Source organism: Carassius carassius, chromosome 43 (genome assembly GCF_963082965.1).
Source record: "Carassius carassius chromosome 43, fCarCar2.1, whole genome shotgun sequence".
In the NCBI taxonomy this organism is placed as follows: domain Eukaryota; kingdom Metazoa; phylum Chordata; class Actinopteri; order Cypriniformes; family Cyprinidae; genus Carassius; species Carassius carassius.
Window position 1 is genome coordinate 24,560,900 of NC_081797.1, and position 18,890 is coordinate 24,579,789.

General features: G+C 40.2%; 1 pseudogene; it reads left to right on the forward strand.

The window, feature by feature from the left end:
- The first annotated feature begins 412 nt into the window (after nt 1-412).
- On the forward strand, nt 413-18,384 carry LOC132125356 (cyclin-dependent kinase 10-like; annotated as a pseudogene).
- Nucleotides 18,385-18,890: the final 506 nt, after the last annotated feature.

The following is an 18,890-nucleotide window of genomic DNA, read 5'->3' on the forward strand; positions in this document are numbered from 1 at the left end:
AACCCTAGGGTTAGGAGTCAAACTCTCTAACCACTAGGCCACGACTTCCCACAACTTCAGTGGCAGTTGCTCTGTGGGTTTCTACTGGTAATTGGTTGCCTGTTATTTGTGGCTTGTTATAGCCACTGAATCATAATGGAATATGTGCTAAAACTCACTACAGAAAAGCATGGTTTTAATGGTTAAAAGTTGATGGTTTGTAATGGTGTTTGTAGTGGAAACCATTCAAAATTTCTGTGATGGTTTCTATTGTTTGTTTTGTTTTTTTGGCAGGGATTTCTTGATTAATTTCTTGATTCATGATTTACAGACCGAGCACGTGATTCAAGGACAAATGAAATTGTTGCCCTGAAGAATGTGCGAATGGATAACGAGAAAGTTGGTCAGTTGGATCTTAAAAAGGAAAGCAGTCATGTTTGACGCTCTTTTCCACAAGTGGGAGTTGCTATTCACTGACAAGTTTGCTTTCTTCATGTCCGCTAAAGATGAAGTTGCATCTGTCTGTCTTAATAGGGAAAAGAAGAAACTGAGGTTTACAAGCACAGCTCTTATTAGCGGGCCTCCATTACACACACAAACTTCAGTGGTTCTTACATGTACTCAAGTCGTTCAGGTTTATTTGTATAGCAGCTTTTTACAATACACAGCTTCAAAGCAGCTTTACAGAGTGGATTACTACTTGATATATCTTATTACTGTAATATAAAATAACACATTTCTAGGAATGAGATTAGAGGTTTAAGTATTTTTATCAGGGTGCTGCAGTAGTCTTATAATCTCTCAGTGAGCAGGCCAGAGGTGACTGTGGCAAGGAATGAAAAACTATACACTATATTGTTCAGATTGCAAAAATTAAACTGTCTGGGTTTACAGATTAGACAGACATTGGTACAGTTTGGGAATGGTATCAGTTTACCTTCTAATGGTTAAAAGAGGTGTGCAGAAAAGTAATCATTTAGCTACAGCAGTCATGTGGCACAGGTTGTGATTGTAGACCTCAACATTGAGTGAGGGAAGTGAAACTGACCAAGCGTGCTATCAACAAGCCGGAATGTTGAAGCTGTAGTGATTACGATGGATTAATTCATGATAGAGGATTGCATAAATACTGCAAAGTGAGGCCATTCAAGGCTTTTAAGTTATTTCTTAAAGTTGATACCCGATCTGAGAGATAGCCAGTGTAGAGATAATAAAAAGACATTATATTCTAGCACCTCATGTGATTTCAAGTTTCCTGATAATCTTCCTCAGGAGAAGCAAATAAAATAAAAAAGCTGAGGACCTAATACCGATCCTTGTGGCACTTCATACTTAACCGGTGCTTGGTCTGACATTTCTTCATTAGCTCAAACATGCTGGTAGTTATCAGATAGGTAGGCTCTGTGCCAGAATAATTCTCAAGACAAAATGTTGTGGTCTATGTGTTAAAGGCAGTAGGCTACTAGAAGGGAGATGCAGCTTTGGTCAGATGATAAGAGCAAGTAATTTGCAGAAAAGTGCAGTCACTGTCCTGAAGGCCTGAATCCTGCCTAAAAGGCTTCACTGAAACTGTTTTGCTGCAAAGATAAACATAGTTAAGTGTCACTCCACTACTTTTCCTAGTATTTTCAGTTAAATTTGAATATTTGATATTATATATATTCTCCACAGGATCAAGCTCTGTTGGTAAAGGCTCTGTTCACTGCCGACTGGAAACTCTTTGGGGTTGGAAAGTGATGAGTTAATAACAATGAGAAGAGGGTTTAATATGAAAGTGTAAATGAATACATAGCCAGTCAGGACTAAAGGCAAGATTTTCAATATATTATATAAACTATAATGATTTGGAATAATGCACACAAGTCATATGGGTTTCTTTTATGGTGTTTTTTGTTGGAGCTTGACAATCTCAGATAATATAACCAATTGACTATCTGTAGAAACAGAAACCTTGAATGGTATTTATTTTGTGTATCTGTTTAGGGATACCAATCAGCAGTCTGAGGGAAATTAACTTACTGCTCAGATTAAGACATGCAGTCTCTGAAGCTCAGGTGTGTTTGATGAATGCCTCCATATTCAGGCTGAAATGCTATGTCATAAATCAGAATAGATTGTGATTCTGTTATTGGTTGGTATAGACACTGAGAGAAAAAAAAGAACATGCTGTTTTGAACTCTTATTTATTGCCATCGGCTTGTTTTAGTTCTGCAGTAAAATTCTGTATTTTTCCAACACTTTGGTATGTGTCATCAGCACTTGCGTCATGCATTTAAAGTGAGATCAGTACTGCCTCATTTCCTGTCCACCATTTCATTGAAAATATACTTGAACTCTCCCTACATAATTTTTCAGATCAACAACAAATTGTTGTTTGACTATCTTCAGACTATGTTTGTAAAAACATTTTGACAGGTTAAACTGTTTATATATAATGCATTAAATTAAATGTCAAGGATATATTACTATTATTTGTGTTTTTATATTATTCTTTTGTTTTTTTTCTGTGTTTTTGCACAGGTGAAGTGTATAGTTCTTTAGCTGCTTAAAGGTCTGGAATATTTACATCACAACTTCATTCTTAACAGGTTCGATTGTGTTCTTTCAGGCTTGTTTTGTTCATTAGAACGTTTCCATGTCTTCAACTTGCACAAAAGGGTCATTCCATGTCAACTCAACCAGAGGTCCCAGGCTCAAATTTTAGATTTGACAAATATTTTTTCAGAAGAAAATATTAAATACGATGGATGTATATTTACTGTGTAATCCACAATTTTTTAGAGTGGGGTAAAAATTGCAATTTTTACCTGAGAATTTGTGCCAAATTACAGGAGGTTAAAATGCCTTCAGGAAGATGGCAGCAGGGCCGGCCCTGACCAATTTGCTGCCCTAGGCAAGATTTTACCTGGCGCCCCATGCATCACAGCCCATTTCACCCTGTCATTGTGTTCATGATTTAGCATATATATATATATATATACACACACACACACACACACATTACAGCAGAACTGTTTCCAACACTCATAATAAATCATCATATTAGAATGATTTCTAAATGATCATGTGATAGACCGGATGTCACATGTGACACTGAAGAATGGAGTAATGATGCTGAAAATTCAGCTTTGCATCACAGAAATAAATCATAATTTAAAGTATAATAAATTGAAAACAAATTATTTTAAATTGTAATAATATATCACAATATTACATTTTTTCTGTATTTTTGATCAAATAAATGCAGGCTTGATGAGCAGAAGAAACTTCTTTCAAAAACATTAAAAATAGTAATGTTTCCAAACGTTTGGCCTGTACTGTATCCCCCCAAAACAGCACAACTGTAGAGTAAAACATTAATAAAAAAGTGATAATAAAAAATGCGTCTTAAAACTGACATGATTGTATAAAATCACAGTCTGGGGACTCAGAACTCAGAACAACTGCTAACATTAAGTTTAAGGTAAAAATAACTGCCATGAAATTATAGTATCTTACTCCTATGCAATAAATTGTTCTTTCACTACATCTCTTTACCTCTGTCTTTATCCTCTTCTCTTTTTTTTGGCACTGTATCAATCGCAGACTATGCTCATTTATAATGTGTCATGTAAATTCGGCCTTCCGTCACAATCAGGAAACTTTCACCGTGTCTAGAACTGGCGCGAGCTGCCAGGGCCGTTTCTACGAGCTGTGTGTTAACAAAAGCAGTGCTGTCTACATTGGATGCGGCGTCAGGCACGCTACACAACAAATTACCAACAACTGATCGCGCGCGCTCTGTTTCTGACGCACTTCAAGCACTCGATGGGTGGGGGAAGATTGAAGAGCCGGACTTTTTTTTTTTTTTTTTTTGCTTTATTTGGTAGTATTTCGAATTAATGGTTTTTAAATAGTAGCCTATTATAAAAAAAAATATATGTAAAAAAAATATAAAAATCACTCGTTCACTCATTCTGGCGCCCCTATGGATGAGTGGCGCCCTTAGCCTTTGCCTATACCGCCTATGTCGCGGGCCGGCCCTGGATGGCAGCATGATAATGTTACTTTTACTCAGAGATTAATTAGTAGGTCTGTATAGCAATTGTTTATTTTTTTATTTTATTTATTTTTTTGCAATATGTGCCAGTGGTGACCATTCAAAAATGGGGAAACTTTTCAAGTTTTCTGTCCAAAGTTTGCATACCTGTAACTCAAGAAGTATTAAAGATATTGCATTATGATTTTATATTTTATCTCTTAATAAACTTTTCTTTTGGAATCCTCATTTTCAAGGCCCTACATCCATCAGTCCCAGGATTTCAATGAAGCTCTGTGTCTAGATTGTTGAATATTACATACTTTCAGTGGCTGAAAAAAGCTAATGTTGGTCACTGTGTTTACTGCTGATGCTTATTGTATTTAAAGTGGAATGTCTGAAGAATAAGTGGCACATACCTTTTTAGCTTTCTTCAAAAAAATTATTAGCAAAATAAAAAATTTGAGTCAGGGAAATTTTTTAAATGTGGTAGATTGACAGAATGAGCCAAAATAATTTTCCTTCTCATGTTGATGAGACCAATAATTAAATATAAATAATGTTGAACTTCTGATAATTAGTTTTCTTAATTCTCATATTGATATTTATCAAAGGGATTTGAAGTTTTCCAATCTGTTGATGACAGACAAGGACTGTGTAAAGATAGGTGAGTGAAAATGTATAATTATCCTTTCATAAATTAAAACATAGGTGATTATTATGAAATCATGCAAATACTAAGAATTTGCAGGGAAAATGTGATTTAAATGTGATTGAAAAATTAGAATTCTTTTGAAATCAGGCTTGATTTTCTATATGCAGAGTATTTTTTTATATTTCTTCCTTGATTTTGGATTAAAACATGATTTAGACATATCTCTGATCATTTTCTGAGATTCACCCACCTGTTCTGAATAAGAAACACAATAATCTGCCGTGTGGACATCTGTCTGGTGGTTTTTCCACAGCTGACTTCGGTCTGGCGCGTGTTTACGGTATCCCGTCACAGCCCATGACTCCTCCAGTAGTCACACTGTGGTAAGCAGATGAACTTCATGCTGATTAGTCTCTCTATCATCCTGCTAATCCTTCAAATCCCTCTTTCCATCACTGACAATGTTTTCTTCACAGGTATCGAGCTCCAGAGCTCCTCCTAGGGACCAAGACGCAGACCACTGCCCTGGACATGTGGTGAGAATTGGACCAACAGCGCTAGAATAAAGTCTTGACTTTACAATATGACTTTTTAGATGTTACTCAAGACAGAGTGGAATAACAGAGAGGGAAGGGAGAAACCTAAGACATACACTACCTCAGTGCTCGAATTGAGTCAAGTCTTATGGGGGGTCCCCAAGTTTTTGCAGCTTGTTCACAACCTATACTCTTCAACAGCAGCTCTGGTGGTTACTCCTAGATGCTTAGCAAGGTCATGAATTTCCTTTTCACCATACAGGACAAGAGAATTACGATCTTTGGGCCAACAGGATGGTTAGAGTGGAGTCAAAAGCGCAGTAAGCTCTGAGTCAGGGAGACGTACAGAGAGATTATCAATGACAGCCTGTAGGAACTGCCCCTTGTTGATGTTCTCTTTGGAGGCTTCTAGTGTGATGCCTTTGAACATGCATGCTGTTATCCTCCTTTCTGCCTTTGCAAGTGACTTTCCTGGTGTTGTTTTCATGGCCTCCAGGACCTCCATAGTCAAAAGAGTCCACCGACTGGCATCAGTGAGAGATGTGTTTCGATTCTGCAGTTTCAGAGAGAGGCTTTGTAACTCGCGCAGCACATCTTTCATCAGTGCAAGGTCTTTAACAAAACCTGTGCTGCTGAGCTTCCTCGATAGTCCACTGCATTTTCGTCGATCCAAATCAGTGCGGGAAACATCCACAGAAGCTTTCTGCATTTGTGTGGCAGTGCAGGAAAGTCCCGCCAAACAGCTCTGAAAGTGCTGAAACTGCTGGCAACCCAGCGAATGGAGAAAATCTGCCCAATCCTCAGCAGTGAGATGTTAACATGAGTGGCAGCATCATAGAGCAGTCTGGCATTTTTTGGAGATTGGTGGTAAAACGTATACAACTTTGAAATAAAGATTTCAAAGTGGTTACATCCAGTTACAGACTTGCATGCATCATGCACTGCCAACTCTAGCTTGTGTGCAAGACAATGAATGCTCTTCAATGAAGGGAAGTCTTTTCTCAACTCTACAATCAGTCCACTCTCTCTTCCTGTCACGACTGATGCTCCATCTGTGGCAATGCTGATCAGGTGTGATTTTAAATATTCATCATCCAAGCCTGCTGTCAAAAGGGTATTCTTAAGAGCTTGATACAATGCTTCGGCTGTTGTTCCCTTATCTAGCTCTACAAGATCAAGGAAAATGTTTTCAATGTCATCTCTGCCTGTCACATCTGCTCTCAAGTAAATTATTAAATAGCTTTTGCCAAAGTTACTGCTTTCATCAACTGTCAAACTCACAAAAGAATCATTGGACTTCAATGCGGATATCATTGACTTTTTCATTTTAGTGGAGCAATCCATCATAGCAATACACGTATGATCCGATCGGTGTGAAGGGCCCATTTTTCCTCCACTGACCTCTTGTAGCATTATCAGTCTGCTCATTTTACTGAATGCTAATCTCTCTTTTGCCACAAAGTAGGCTGTTCTTATACTGTTGGCTGTTTCTCTGACAAGCTCATCGTTAAGCTTCTCTGTTAGTGTGGGGAGGATCTCTTTTTCTTTCTGGGCTTCAATTTCTAGAGCCCTCTGATGAGCCTGACTGTCCCGGTGTTTGTATATTTTTTTCCTCATGGCACGTACATTCATTGCTTGGACCCTCCCTAAAGCCCACTCTTCTGCCACTTGAACACCTTTTTTGTTTGAACACATTCGTTTAACATCTCTACATGCAATACATCCAATTTTGTTTTCATTTATGTACAGCCATGGGGAGTATTGTTTCCTCCATATTTCTAACTGATTTCTCCAGGTATCAACTTCCTTGGAGAAGCTGCTGAATTGCTCTGAGTTTTTGTTTTTGTTGAGCCGTTCAGAGCTGTTGGTGGGAGTTAGCTGTTCTGAGCTGTTGCTGAGCTGCTCTTCGCTTTCGTTGATCTGTGCTGAGCTGCTGTTATCACTGCATTTGCCCTCTTCTGAGATCTTGTCGCAGCTAACCAGTGCTGAGCTCCTGCCACTGGCCTCTGCTGAACTGGAATGGACTGTGCTTGCCTTAGTGGAGGTCCTCTTTACCTGCACACTAATGCCATGTTTTGGTTTCAATATTTTTTTTAAATAAATACACATAATGAAATGAAATATACACTACCGTTCAGAAGTTGAGATCGATAAGATTTTTAAAATGTTTTAAAAAGAAGTCTCTTCTGCTCAAAGCTGCATTTATTTGATAAAAAGTAATATTGTGAAATATTGTGACTGTTTTCTATGTGAATATATAGTAAAGTGTAATTTATATCTTGTGATCAAAGCTGAATTTTCAGCATCATTACTCAAGTCTTCAGTGTCACATGATCCCTCAGAAATCACTCTAATATGAGGATTTGATGATCAACAAACAGTTATGATTATTAATGTTGGAAACAGTTCATATTTGTGTGGAAATCAAATCAAGTATATTTGTATAGTGCTTTTCACAATACAGATTTTTATCAAAGCAGCTTCACAGTATTAAATTAAAATAAAATAATACAACAAGGTTTGTTTCTAGTGGAATTTATTGATTGATAGAATAAAATTAAATATCCCCAAAATATTCCCAACTGAGCAAGCCAAAACCGTCATACATTTTATTTTTCAGGATTTTTTGATGAATAGAAAGTTCAAAAGAACAGCATTTATTTGAAACAGAATCTTCTGTTGCATTATACGTCTTTACTGTCACTTTTGATCAATTAAATGCAACCGTACTGAATAAAAGTATTAATTTCTTTCCCAACATTTTTTTATAAATTCTAACCACAAGCTTTTGAATGGTAGTGTATAATGCTACAAAAGTTTATATTTCAGATAAACTTTCTATTCATCAAACTAAATTTTTTTTTAAATACTGTAAATAACGGTTTTCAACATTGATATTAATCATAAATGTTTGTTGAGCATCAAATCATCATATTAGAAGGATTTCTGAAGGATCATGTGATGAACACTTGGAGTAACGATGGTGAAAATTCAGCTTTGATCACAGAAATTAATTATATTTTATTGTATTATTATTTTACATTGTAATAATATTTCATAATATTACTGTTTTTACTGTATTTTGGATCAAATCAATGCAGGCTTAGTGAACAGAAGAGACTCTTGAACTTTTGAATAGTGTACATCCAACAGAATGATTCTAGCTTTATTTACCAATGTAGTATTTACCCTAAAAACAACTGGATGATTGATGTGACAATGTGATAATGTTTGTTCCAAAAGACTTGATTAAATGCATGAAACTTGTTTATTATAAATTGTGGCAAAACATGCTGTCAGCCTGTGTGTTGGTTGGGATTTTTCAACTATTTCAGCACATAGGATTTTTAAATAGTTACGTCCAGTAGGTGGCGATAAAGCACTGTCATAAGTGAGTGAGTCAGCAGACTATTCAACCATTTCAGTGAAAAAGGCTGCTTTATTTATAAACAAACAATACTATGGCAATCAAAATAAATTATTGCTATTTCAAGAGTGAATCCCGCATAAATGCGTATGTAATTCCCAAAACTTTGCCGTGTTTATACAGCCTTTGGTCCTAGCAGCATGAAAAACAAGTCATATACAAATAAATACAAATTCTGAATGGATATTAGAAAGCATAGAAAGCACACAACGAGCGCTCCCTTTATAATTACTAAAAATCTGTTATCCATCTTCATCGAGATCTCTAGCACTAGCACTCATGTAGAACCAGGACTGTTAATTATGAAAAAAATAGTAACGTAAGCCTAAATGTATCCAATATATGCTAGGAATATAAAAGCCCCGACATGGAGTGGATAACTGTTAGATATAAAGTAGAAAGATATATAGCGAGAGACAATTACCCCTCAAAAAAGTCAGTAAGAAGCTTTCTCTTCCCGACTGCGAGTGGAGGTTTATTTTTCTCCATATTTTAAAAGCTAAAATTAGCTTCACCGGAGAGGCGCCAAACAAACAGTCCTGTCGATGATGTCATGCGCGCGCACAACGCTCTTTAGGCGGGACGTTTACATTTTAAAGAGACATGACAACTAGCCTATAAACACACTTAAAATAAATTATTGTAAATAATCAATTCACGATATTTACTGTATCCTTTGCATGCATTTATTTTGATTTGTCATTATTATTTTTACTAAAATAAAAATATCCGAGGGACCCCCCTAATTCTATTTTTTACTTCTTATGGGGGGTCCCTAATACCTTATGGGGGGTCCCGGATCCCCCCAGCCCCCCCTCAATTCGAGCACTGCACTACCTGTCAAAAGATTTAAGACAGTAAGACTTGTAATGTTAAAGAATCTCTTTTATTAGTCTGCATTTATACAGCAAAATCAGTTATACTGTGAAATGTTTACTATTTAAATAACTGCTTTCTATATGAATATATTTTCAAATTAAATTTATGCCTGTGATTTAAAGGCTTATTTGTCACACATTATCAAACTAATTGCATACAAATTGCAGTTTTTAAAAGATCATTTCATTTCTTAAGGGAAAGAAATCTTTCCAAACCTACTGTGACGACTGGGTGAAGGAGAAGCTGGAAACAAGTGCGAGTATCAACAAAGTTTTAATGAGAGACGATAACCAATCAAACTGGAACACAAACAACGCTGGGAAGAAGATACAGTCCGAGATGGTGGAAGGAGGTGATGAATCCAGATGGCGGTGGTGAGTTGGCAGCAGGAGAGGGTGGCACAGGAACTGCGGGGAATCGAGCCGAAGGTAAGTTGTGATGCTTGTGGTGGTTGCGAAGAGTGGACGAGGTTCCGGGGGAAGACACGGACATCCAAAACGCAGAACACAACAGAAAGCAAAGCACGGTTAACCAACATGAAACAACGCTCTCACAAACTCAAGACGTGAGACAAGCCATTATATAGAGAGGGTAATGAGTGACAGCTGCTGCTGATGACAATTAACGGAGACGCCCACAAACTAATCAGTGCAGACGTGTAACACACAGACTTCACCCACAAAGTGCAAAACCCAGAGATCACGGTTTACCAACCGTGACAGTACCCCCCCCCCCCACCCCCCCCCCCCCCTCTAAGAAGGCCTCCTGGAGTTCCCAGAAGGGCCTACCTGCTGATTGTAATCATCAATAAGGGAGTGATCCAATATGTCCCTAGCAGGTACCCAACTTCTTTCCTCCGGACCGTAACCCTCCCAGTCCACCAGGTACTGGAATCCTCGTCCCCTCCGTCTCGAGTCCAGAATACGATTAACCGAATATGTCGGTTCCCCATCTATGAGACGTGGCGGCGGGGGAACCGGAGTAGGCGGATTAATACGTGCATAAAACACGGGTTTAATTTTGGACACATGAAAGGCGGGATGTATCCTCCTGTACGCTGGAGGTAGTTTGAGGCGGACTGTCACCGGACTAATGATCTTGGTGATAGTAAATGGGCCAATAAATTTGGGAGCTAACTTGTTAGATACAGATCACAGAGGAATGTTAATGGTAGAAAGCCACACTTTTTGACCCACGACATAAACGGAAGGCTTTGACCGGTGGCGATCGGCCTTGGCCTTAGTGCGCTCCTTCACCCGGAGCAGAGTCTCGCGGGTTCTGGTCCAGGTGTGGTGGCACCTCTGAACAAACGCGTGAGCGGAGGGGACCGCGATTTCAGATTCCAGACTGGGAAAAACTGGTGGCTGGTAACCTAAGCTGCACTGAAACGGAGAAAGGCCCGTGGCTGACACTGGTAACGAATTGTGAGCGTACTCCACCATAGAGAGTTGTTGGCTCCAGGAAGAAGGATTCTTGGAGACTAAACATCGCAACGTCCTCTCTAAATCTTGGTTGGCTCGCTCAGACTGCCCGTTACTCTGGGGATGATAACCCGAAGACAGGCTAACCGACGCTCCTAGCAGCTTACAAAACTCTTCCCAAAATTTGGATATAAATTGAGATCCCCTGTCAGAAACCATGTCTACCAGGAGGCCATGAAGCCGAAAGACGTGATCTAGGACAGTGACCACTGTCTCCTTGGCTGTCGGTAATTTGGGCAAGGGAATGAAATGTGCCACCTTCGATAACCGGTCCACTACGGTCAAAACGACCGTCATGCCATTAGAGGGCGGGAGGGCGGTAACAAAATCTAGTGTGATGTGGGACCAGGGTCTCGAAGGGACAGACAGCGGTTGAAGGAGCCCATCAGGAAATCGGTTAGATGACTTACCACTGGCGCAAACTGAGCAAGCTAAAACAAAATCGTGGACGTCACGAGCCATAAGTGGCCACCAGAATCGTTGTTTAACTAACCCATTAGTTCGACTTATCCCTGGATGACAAGCAATGTTAGAGCAGTGACCCCACTGAATGACTTCGGACCTTAACTCATCCGGCACAAATAAACGATTTGGTGGACAACCGGGCGGAGGCGTTACCCCTTCTAAGGCCGTCTTGACCTTCGACTCGACCTCCCATACGAGTGCTGAGACAATTACTTTCTCAGGTAAAATACACTCTGGAGTCACCGGGCAGGCGGAGGGATCAAAAAGACGCGATAAAGAGTCGGGTTTGACATTCTTGGAACCCGGGCGGTACGATAGAGTAAAATCAAAACGACCGAAAAATAGTGCCCACCGAGCCTGCCTGGAATTGAGTCTTTTGGCAGTCCTAATGTACTCTAAATTCTTATGATCCCATCCTTGTGGCCCCTGACCCCACATGGCAGTTCGTGGTGGAGGTCGACGCATCAGAGGATGGGTCAATACAAGGTCGCAGAGAACCATCCTTCTTACCCACAAAAAAGAACCCCCCCCGCTGGAGAAGAGGAAGGGCGGATGAACCTCGATGCCAAGGAATCAGAAATGTATTTCTCCATGGCCTCCCTCTCCGGAATAGAAAGAGAGTATAGTTTGCCTTTAGGCGGAGACTTACCTGGCACTAAGTCTATAGCACAGTCGTAGGGACGATGCGGAGGAAGAGAAGCAGCAAGGGACTTACTGAACACCTCCTTCAGGTCCAGGTACTCTGCGGGCACGTTTGATAATACCATGTTCTCCTTCTGAAAGACAGAAACAGGCACAACAGGACAAGCAGAAACCAGACAAGAATCATGACAACTTTCACTCCACAATGTGACAATGTTTGAACCCCAATCCACTCGTGGATTATGTTTGATTAACCAGGGGTGACCTTAAACAATGGGAGCTACGGGAGAGTCCATGAGAAAAAAGGATATGGTTTCACAATGATTGCCTGATGTGAGAAGAGTGATGGGTTCAGTATAGTGGGTGACGTGTGGCAGTTCCTGGACGTTGAGTGCGGTTACATGGATGGGAAGAGACACAGGCAGGACAGGAATGTTCGGGTGACGTGCAAGGAGTGAGTAGATTAAATTACCTTCGGCTCCAGAGTCCAGAAGGGCGTGACAGTCGTGAATGCAGTTTCACCGGAAGGAGAGTCGATGATGTAGTTGAGGACTTCCCAGCGGAGATCCCACCCAATAGTAGCCTCATCTTTACTACCGGGCTGGCTCTTTTACCAGGCAGGAATAGATGGGATGTCCTGAGCCTACGCAGTATATACACAATCCTTAGGACCTCCGCCGCTCTCTCTCCCTCCGGGACAGCCGAGCTCTACCCACCTGCATGGGTTCGTGGTCGTCGATGGGACCGACCATGTTCTCTCGACTCGAGCGGCCCCTTTCCAGAGAGATGGGATAGCGTGTAGGACTGGTCTGTCTACCCAGACGGTTAATCCGGGCATCAACTCGAAGAGCCAGGTCGATTAGTCCGTTGAGTGTAGGGGGCAGCTCGAGGAGGTAGATCTCCTTCTGAACACGGTCGGCCAGCCCATGCAGGAATCGATCCCACTACGCCGCCTCGTTCCACTGGCACGCGGCCGCCAGGGTACGGAACTGGATGGAATAGTCCGTGACCGAAGATCTACCTTGTTGCAGGTCTGAGAGCTGGTGGGCGGCTTCCCTGTCGGCCGCGGCTCTATAAGACCCGTTTCATCTCCTCCGAGAGGGTGTGGAATGAGGCAACACGGATGTTGGTTCTCCCACACCGCCGTCCCCCATTAGGCGGCTTTGCCAGATAGTAAAGTCAAGGTAAATGCAACCTTCGACTCCTCGGTCGTGAAGGTGCGGGGCTGTAAAGCAAAGTGCATGGAACACTTGTCAAGGAAAGTCTTGCAGAAATTTGGCTCACCGGAATAATTCTCTGGCGCCGGAAGTTACGGCTCTGGACGGAAGTGATCCTGAAAGGTCTCCTGGGGGACGGGCGGCGCAGGCGGTGCGATGGGCGCAATGGGAGAGGTGAGCTGGTGGATCTGCTGGGTAAGCTCGGACACCTGTGTCACCAGCACTTGGATAGCGCGTCCGGTGTTTGCGATGCTCTCCTGCTGCTGATCCATTCGATTGACGCTGTGATGGATGAAGTCAGACAAGGAAGTGGTGCTCGCTGCTTCCATGATGGTGAGAGCGTTCTGTGATGACTGGGTGAAGGAGAAGCTGGAAACAAGTGCGAGTATCAACAAAGTTTTAATGAGAGACCATAACCAAACAAACTGGAACACAAACAACGCTGGGAAGAAGATACAGTCCGAGATGGTGGAAGGAGGTGATGAATCCAGATGGCGGTGGTAAGTTGGCAGCAGGAGAGGGTGGCACAGGAACTGCAGGGAATCGAGCCAAAGGTAAGTTGTGATGCTTGTGGTGGTAGTGAAGAGTGGACGAGGTTCCGGGGGAAGACACGGACATCCATACAAAGCACGGTTAACCAACATGAAACAATGCTCTCACAAACACAAGACGTGAGACAAGCCATTATATAGAGAGGGTAATGAGTGACAGCTGCTGCTGATGACAATTAACAGAGACGCCCACAAACTAATCAGTGCAGACGCGTAACACACAGACTTCACCCACAAAGTGCAAAACCCAGAGATCACGGTTTACCAACCGTGACACCTACCTGACCCTACTTGAAAACGAATTGGCCCCTCCTGTTAAATCATTAAAGAACTGTGATTAGAGTTTAATTTCACTAGCCACTCGCAGACCTGATTACTGTTGGCCCTGTCCCGATGGAAGCATGAATTCTGCTCTCTATCAGAACATCCTGATGGAGAATGTCCAGCTGTCAGTTTGTGACCTCAAGCTCAAGCGCACTTGGGTTATGCAGCAGGACAGTGATCCCAGACACACCAACAAGTGCACCTCTGAATGGCACAAGAAAAATAAAAATAAAAGTCCGGACTTAAATCCGATTGAGATGTAGTGGCATGAACTTAAACAGTCCATTCATGCCGGAAAACCCTCCAATGTGTCTAGTATAAAACAAATCTGCAAAGAAGAGTGGCCAATATTCCTCCACAGTGATGTGAAAGACTCATTGCCAAATGCTTGATTGTAGTTGATTCTGCAAAGGCTGGCACAACCAGTTATTAGATTTATTAATTACTTTTACTTTATTAAATTACTTTATTAATTACAATTACTTTTTCACGTAGTGCCAGGCAGGTTTGGACAGCTTTTTTACCTTAATAAATTAAACAAAAATATCTTTGTGTAATATTAAAATTAGTTTCTTAATCTTAATCTTTTAAGTGTGACAAATATGCAAAAAAAATTAAAACCGGAAGGGGGCAAAAACCTTTTCATGATACTGTACATATACATACTGTATATACACACAACATCCGGAAAGTATTCACAGCGCTTCACTTTTTCCATGTTTTGCTACAGCTCTATTCCAAAATGGATTCAATTAATTATTTTCCTCAAAATTCGATAATCAATACCCCATAATGACAATGTGAAAGAAGTTTGTTTGAAATCGAAGTACAAAGATACCTGTAAGTACACAATTCAAATTTATTTTTTCAGCCATTTTGACAGCCCTACCACCCATCTGAAAATCAAAAAAAAAAAAGCACCTAAACTACCCTCAGACTGTGAGAAACTCAATTAAGCATCATGTTTGAAGGAAACCAGCTCTGCTCCCATCCCAAAAGTAAAGTGTGCTGGTAGCAGCCTTATGCTGTGGGGCTGTTTTTCAGTGGCAGGGACTGAGGGACTCGTCAGAGTAGAAGAGAAGCTCGATGCACCCAAATATTCAGATAGCTTTAATGAAAACCCATTCAGAAGCTGAGACTGGTTCACCTTCCATCAGGACAGTGACCCTAAGCTAGTGGTCAAAAGGGCTTATAGACCACTCTGTGAATGTCCTTGAGAGGCCCAGCCAGAGCCTGGGATTGAACAGTCAAATATTTCTGGAGAAACCTGAAAATGTGCATCTACCCCCATCAACCCTGACAGAGCTTGAGAGGTGAAGAATAACAGATAATTGTTAAATGATGATGATCAAAGCATGTCGCATCATACCAAAAAGCTTGAGGCTGTAATTGGTGTCAAATGTGTATCAATAAAGTATACATTTGTAAAGATTTCAAACAAACTTTTTTAACATTGTCATTATGGGATATTGTTTGTAGAATTTTGAGGAAAATAATGAATGTAATTTTCTTTTGGAATAAGGCTGAAACGTAACAAAATGTGAAGTGCTGTGAATACTTTATGGATGAGTGACATATTAAAGTTAGCAGAGGTTGAACTACAAAGAATCGATTGTCTGTTGGTTTAAAGTCTAAAGTTGTAGATCAAGTTCAAGTCTGCTTTATCCTGATCCTCTGTAATGTCTTTGTAATCTTTTGTTACGCATCAGTTTAGTGTGACATTGATATCACAGAAACATCTATAGCAGGAGCCCGGTGGTGTGTTGTGTTCTTCATGAACGTCTGTTCTCCTCATGCAGGGCCGTTGGCTGCATCTTTGCTGAGCTTCTTGCCCATAAACCTCTTCTGCCTGGAGCCTCAGAGATCCAGCAGATGGATTTGATCGTCCAGCTGTTGGGAACACCGAATGAGAGCATCTGGCCAGTACGAGGTCGGCTTCAGAATCAGACGCTTGCACGAGAAGTGTTTTCTTAGTGAGAACATCTGATACCGGTTAACCAGAGTTTGTTGTGAATTGTAGGGCTTCTCACGCCTGCCGTTGGTTGGGCAGTACAGTCTGAGGAAGCAGCCTGACAACCTGCTGTTCATGTACACCCACAGCACAGGTAAAACATTTATTTGGTTTTTAATGTATTGTAAATGTTATATTAAATGTATTGAATCTAACTGACAAACATTAGATGAAATAATTTAATGACACAGATTGGAGTGTCTATTTACACTAAGTGCAAAAAGCATGCCTTGTTGGCAGAGGTTATTTAGACTAACTCCGCCACCAGTGTGTGATTGGGACAGTCCACACTACACGAGACGTTCGTTGAACAACAGCTCCAGTGATGTAAATGGTCAAGTGCGTGACGTAGTCATTTTTGATGCCTCAAATTTTGCTTTTCAAATCTCATATCAAAGTTGAAAATAAAGTCTCGGGTAGTATAGGGAGGGCTTATATTTTCCCAATAAAGTGGCATCCATTTAATAATTAGAATTAGCATTTAGGGATGCACTGAATGTTCGGCAAAATAATTTATTTGGCTGAAAAAAAAAAAAACAGGTTTTCCGGTGTTCGAAAAGACCAAATAAATTGTACCTAGCAATGACGTTACACTATTAAATAGAAGTGTGTGCTAATGAAATAATCTGCGCTGAAAAAGTGTAACATGTCAGCTGCTCAGTATGGAAGTAAAATAATGCCATATGTCTTTGAAACAAAAAAGGCACCTTGAATAGCACTAGCTGAAATTATTCATTGCATTAACAGTGCTTGCAATTTAATGCGTTGTATTTTCCAGGGCTTGCATTTATAAGTCCTGAAATCTAACATGGTTGTATATTTAAGACGGTAATATTTCAATTCAAAATATTTCACACATTTTCATAATTAAAAATTCAATAATTAATATTCACCTTACATAAATCACTTCCAAAATATTCAATATTTTAAAAAGTTACGATATATAATATTCGACAGGCAAATTTTGGTCCATTGTATTTCACTTTCCAAATTCACTTCCACAAATTCAGTGGTTATAATTTGGCAGAAAATTCTCCATTGCACATCTGGGAGCTGCAGGAATAGCAGTAGAGCAGTGATGCATGATCTCCAGCTGCTGTCAGCAAGCGGCTGTCGATGAAGTCTTTAATTCAACTTCTTCGCTGTTTACTGTAGCCTACAAGTAAGCAGCGTTCTCTACCGCAAAGGAGATTATAATGATATTTTACCCAACGCTGAAGTACAGAACTAGCGTTACACCTGAGGAAGACATGTACTGCTTTCGGTTGCTTAGTTTCCGTCACTTTGTATCAAGGCTTGTGTGACGCTGTGCTGTAATACTGGGGATCCCCTCACTTCCCAAATTCCTAATGAGAATCATTTATAAATCTGCTGTCAACAAAAAGAAGCACTGAGGTCTTCTGAGTTTCCGCCAAAATAAAAGCTCCATCAACATTCATAAATTGTAGTATTGTAATTTTACTGTTGTTCTGTAAAGTAAAATAAAAAAGACAATAATAATTATAAGGTACAACGGCTCTGTTAATACATTTAGTATAACATTCACACACAGTGTTAAGAACTGTAATATATTCTAATGTTTTAAAATAATTATATTCTGCTCAGCAAGGCTGAATTTATTTGTACTGAAAAAAAGGCTGATTCAAGAAGAGGGTCTCAAAAATGGCTAAAAATATTATTTTATTTACTTATTAACATTTTAAGTTAAATTGTGCTTTGTTGTTATGTCTGCAAGAATTTAAAAAAAGCCCAGTGCTTCATTTTGTGCGGCTTTGGCCAAGAATTTTCATTTCCATGCATGCCTATTAAAATTATAATTTACACTCAATACATTATTATTTCTTACTGTTTTTTAATGATAATTTAGTACCACAATACTGAGGTAACAGTACTTAGTGCAAATAGCCACTGCCTAAAGATAACTATCTTTGTGAAATACATTTTTAGTGTAATCATCTAATGATGATGTGTGTCTAACAGAGCCACAGTGAAAGATTGTTTAGATAGCTCCTGCGTAAGTGCTTCGTAGTTTTACACATTTCTCTATATCAGATGCGGTCTCATGCTGAGTTTCTGACCGTTGCTCCCATGTTTCACTCTGCAGCTTGTGAACCAGAGCTGATGCCCACGTTTCCTCACCTCAGAAACAAACGAGGAGCTTCTGTGACAGAAAACCAGTCCAAAGGAAGCAAAGTATGATGTTCTGCTGCCTGTTATTCTCCATTCCTATACTCTTAAGATATTGTACAAATTAAAGTTCAGTCTGGCAGAGATGAGATACAATGTAAATAATACAAACAAGTCCTAGTCAGTGGAGCAATGAGCAGATGCTGCTGCTTGTTTTGTACAAAGATTAAAAAAAATAAGTTTTCTGTTCTGAATGTCAAGTGAGTCACTTTTGATGCGTTGATTGTGGGCTTGATCTGCTTCATATTCTTGTTGATCTGTAGATCAGCCACATTACTTGAAATATTAATGAGTTGTTGGCAGTTGTTTTTTGTCTTTTTCCAACGGAGAAGGCAATCAGAAGTTAAGCTCCTCCGGTTATAGATTTGATATTTACAGATTACATAAACGTGGTATTCAGGAAAATATGAGGATCGTAACATTTCTGTGTTAGTTGTGGGTTAAAGGCTCTTCATAGAAATGAGCTTGAAAAGTATCATCGAGAGCTGGTGGAGCTGTCTCCAGTCCGGATAACTATT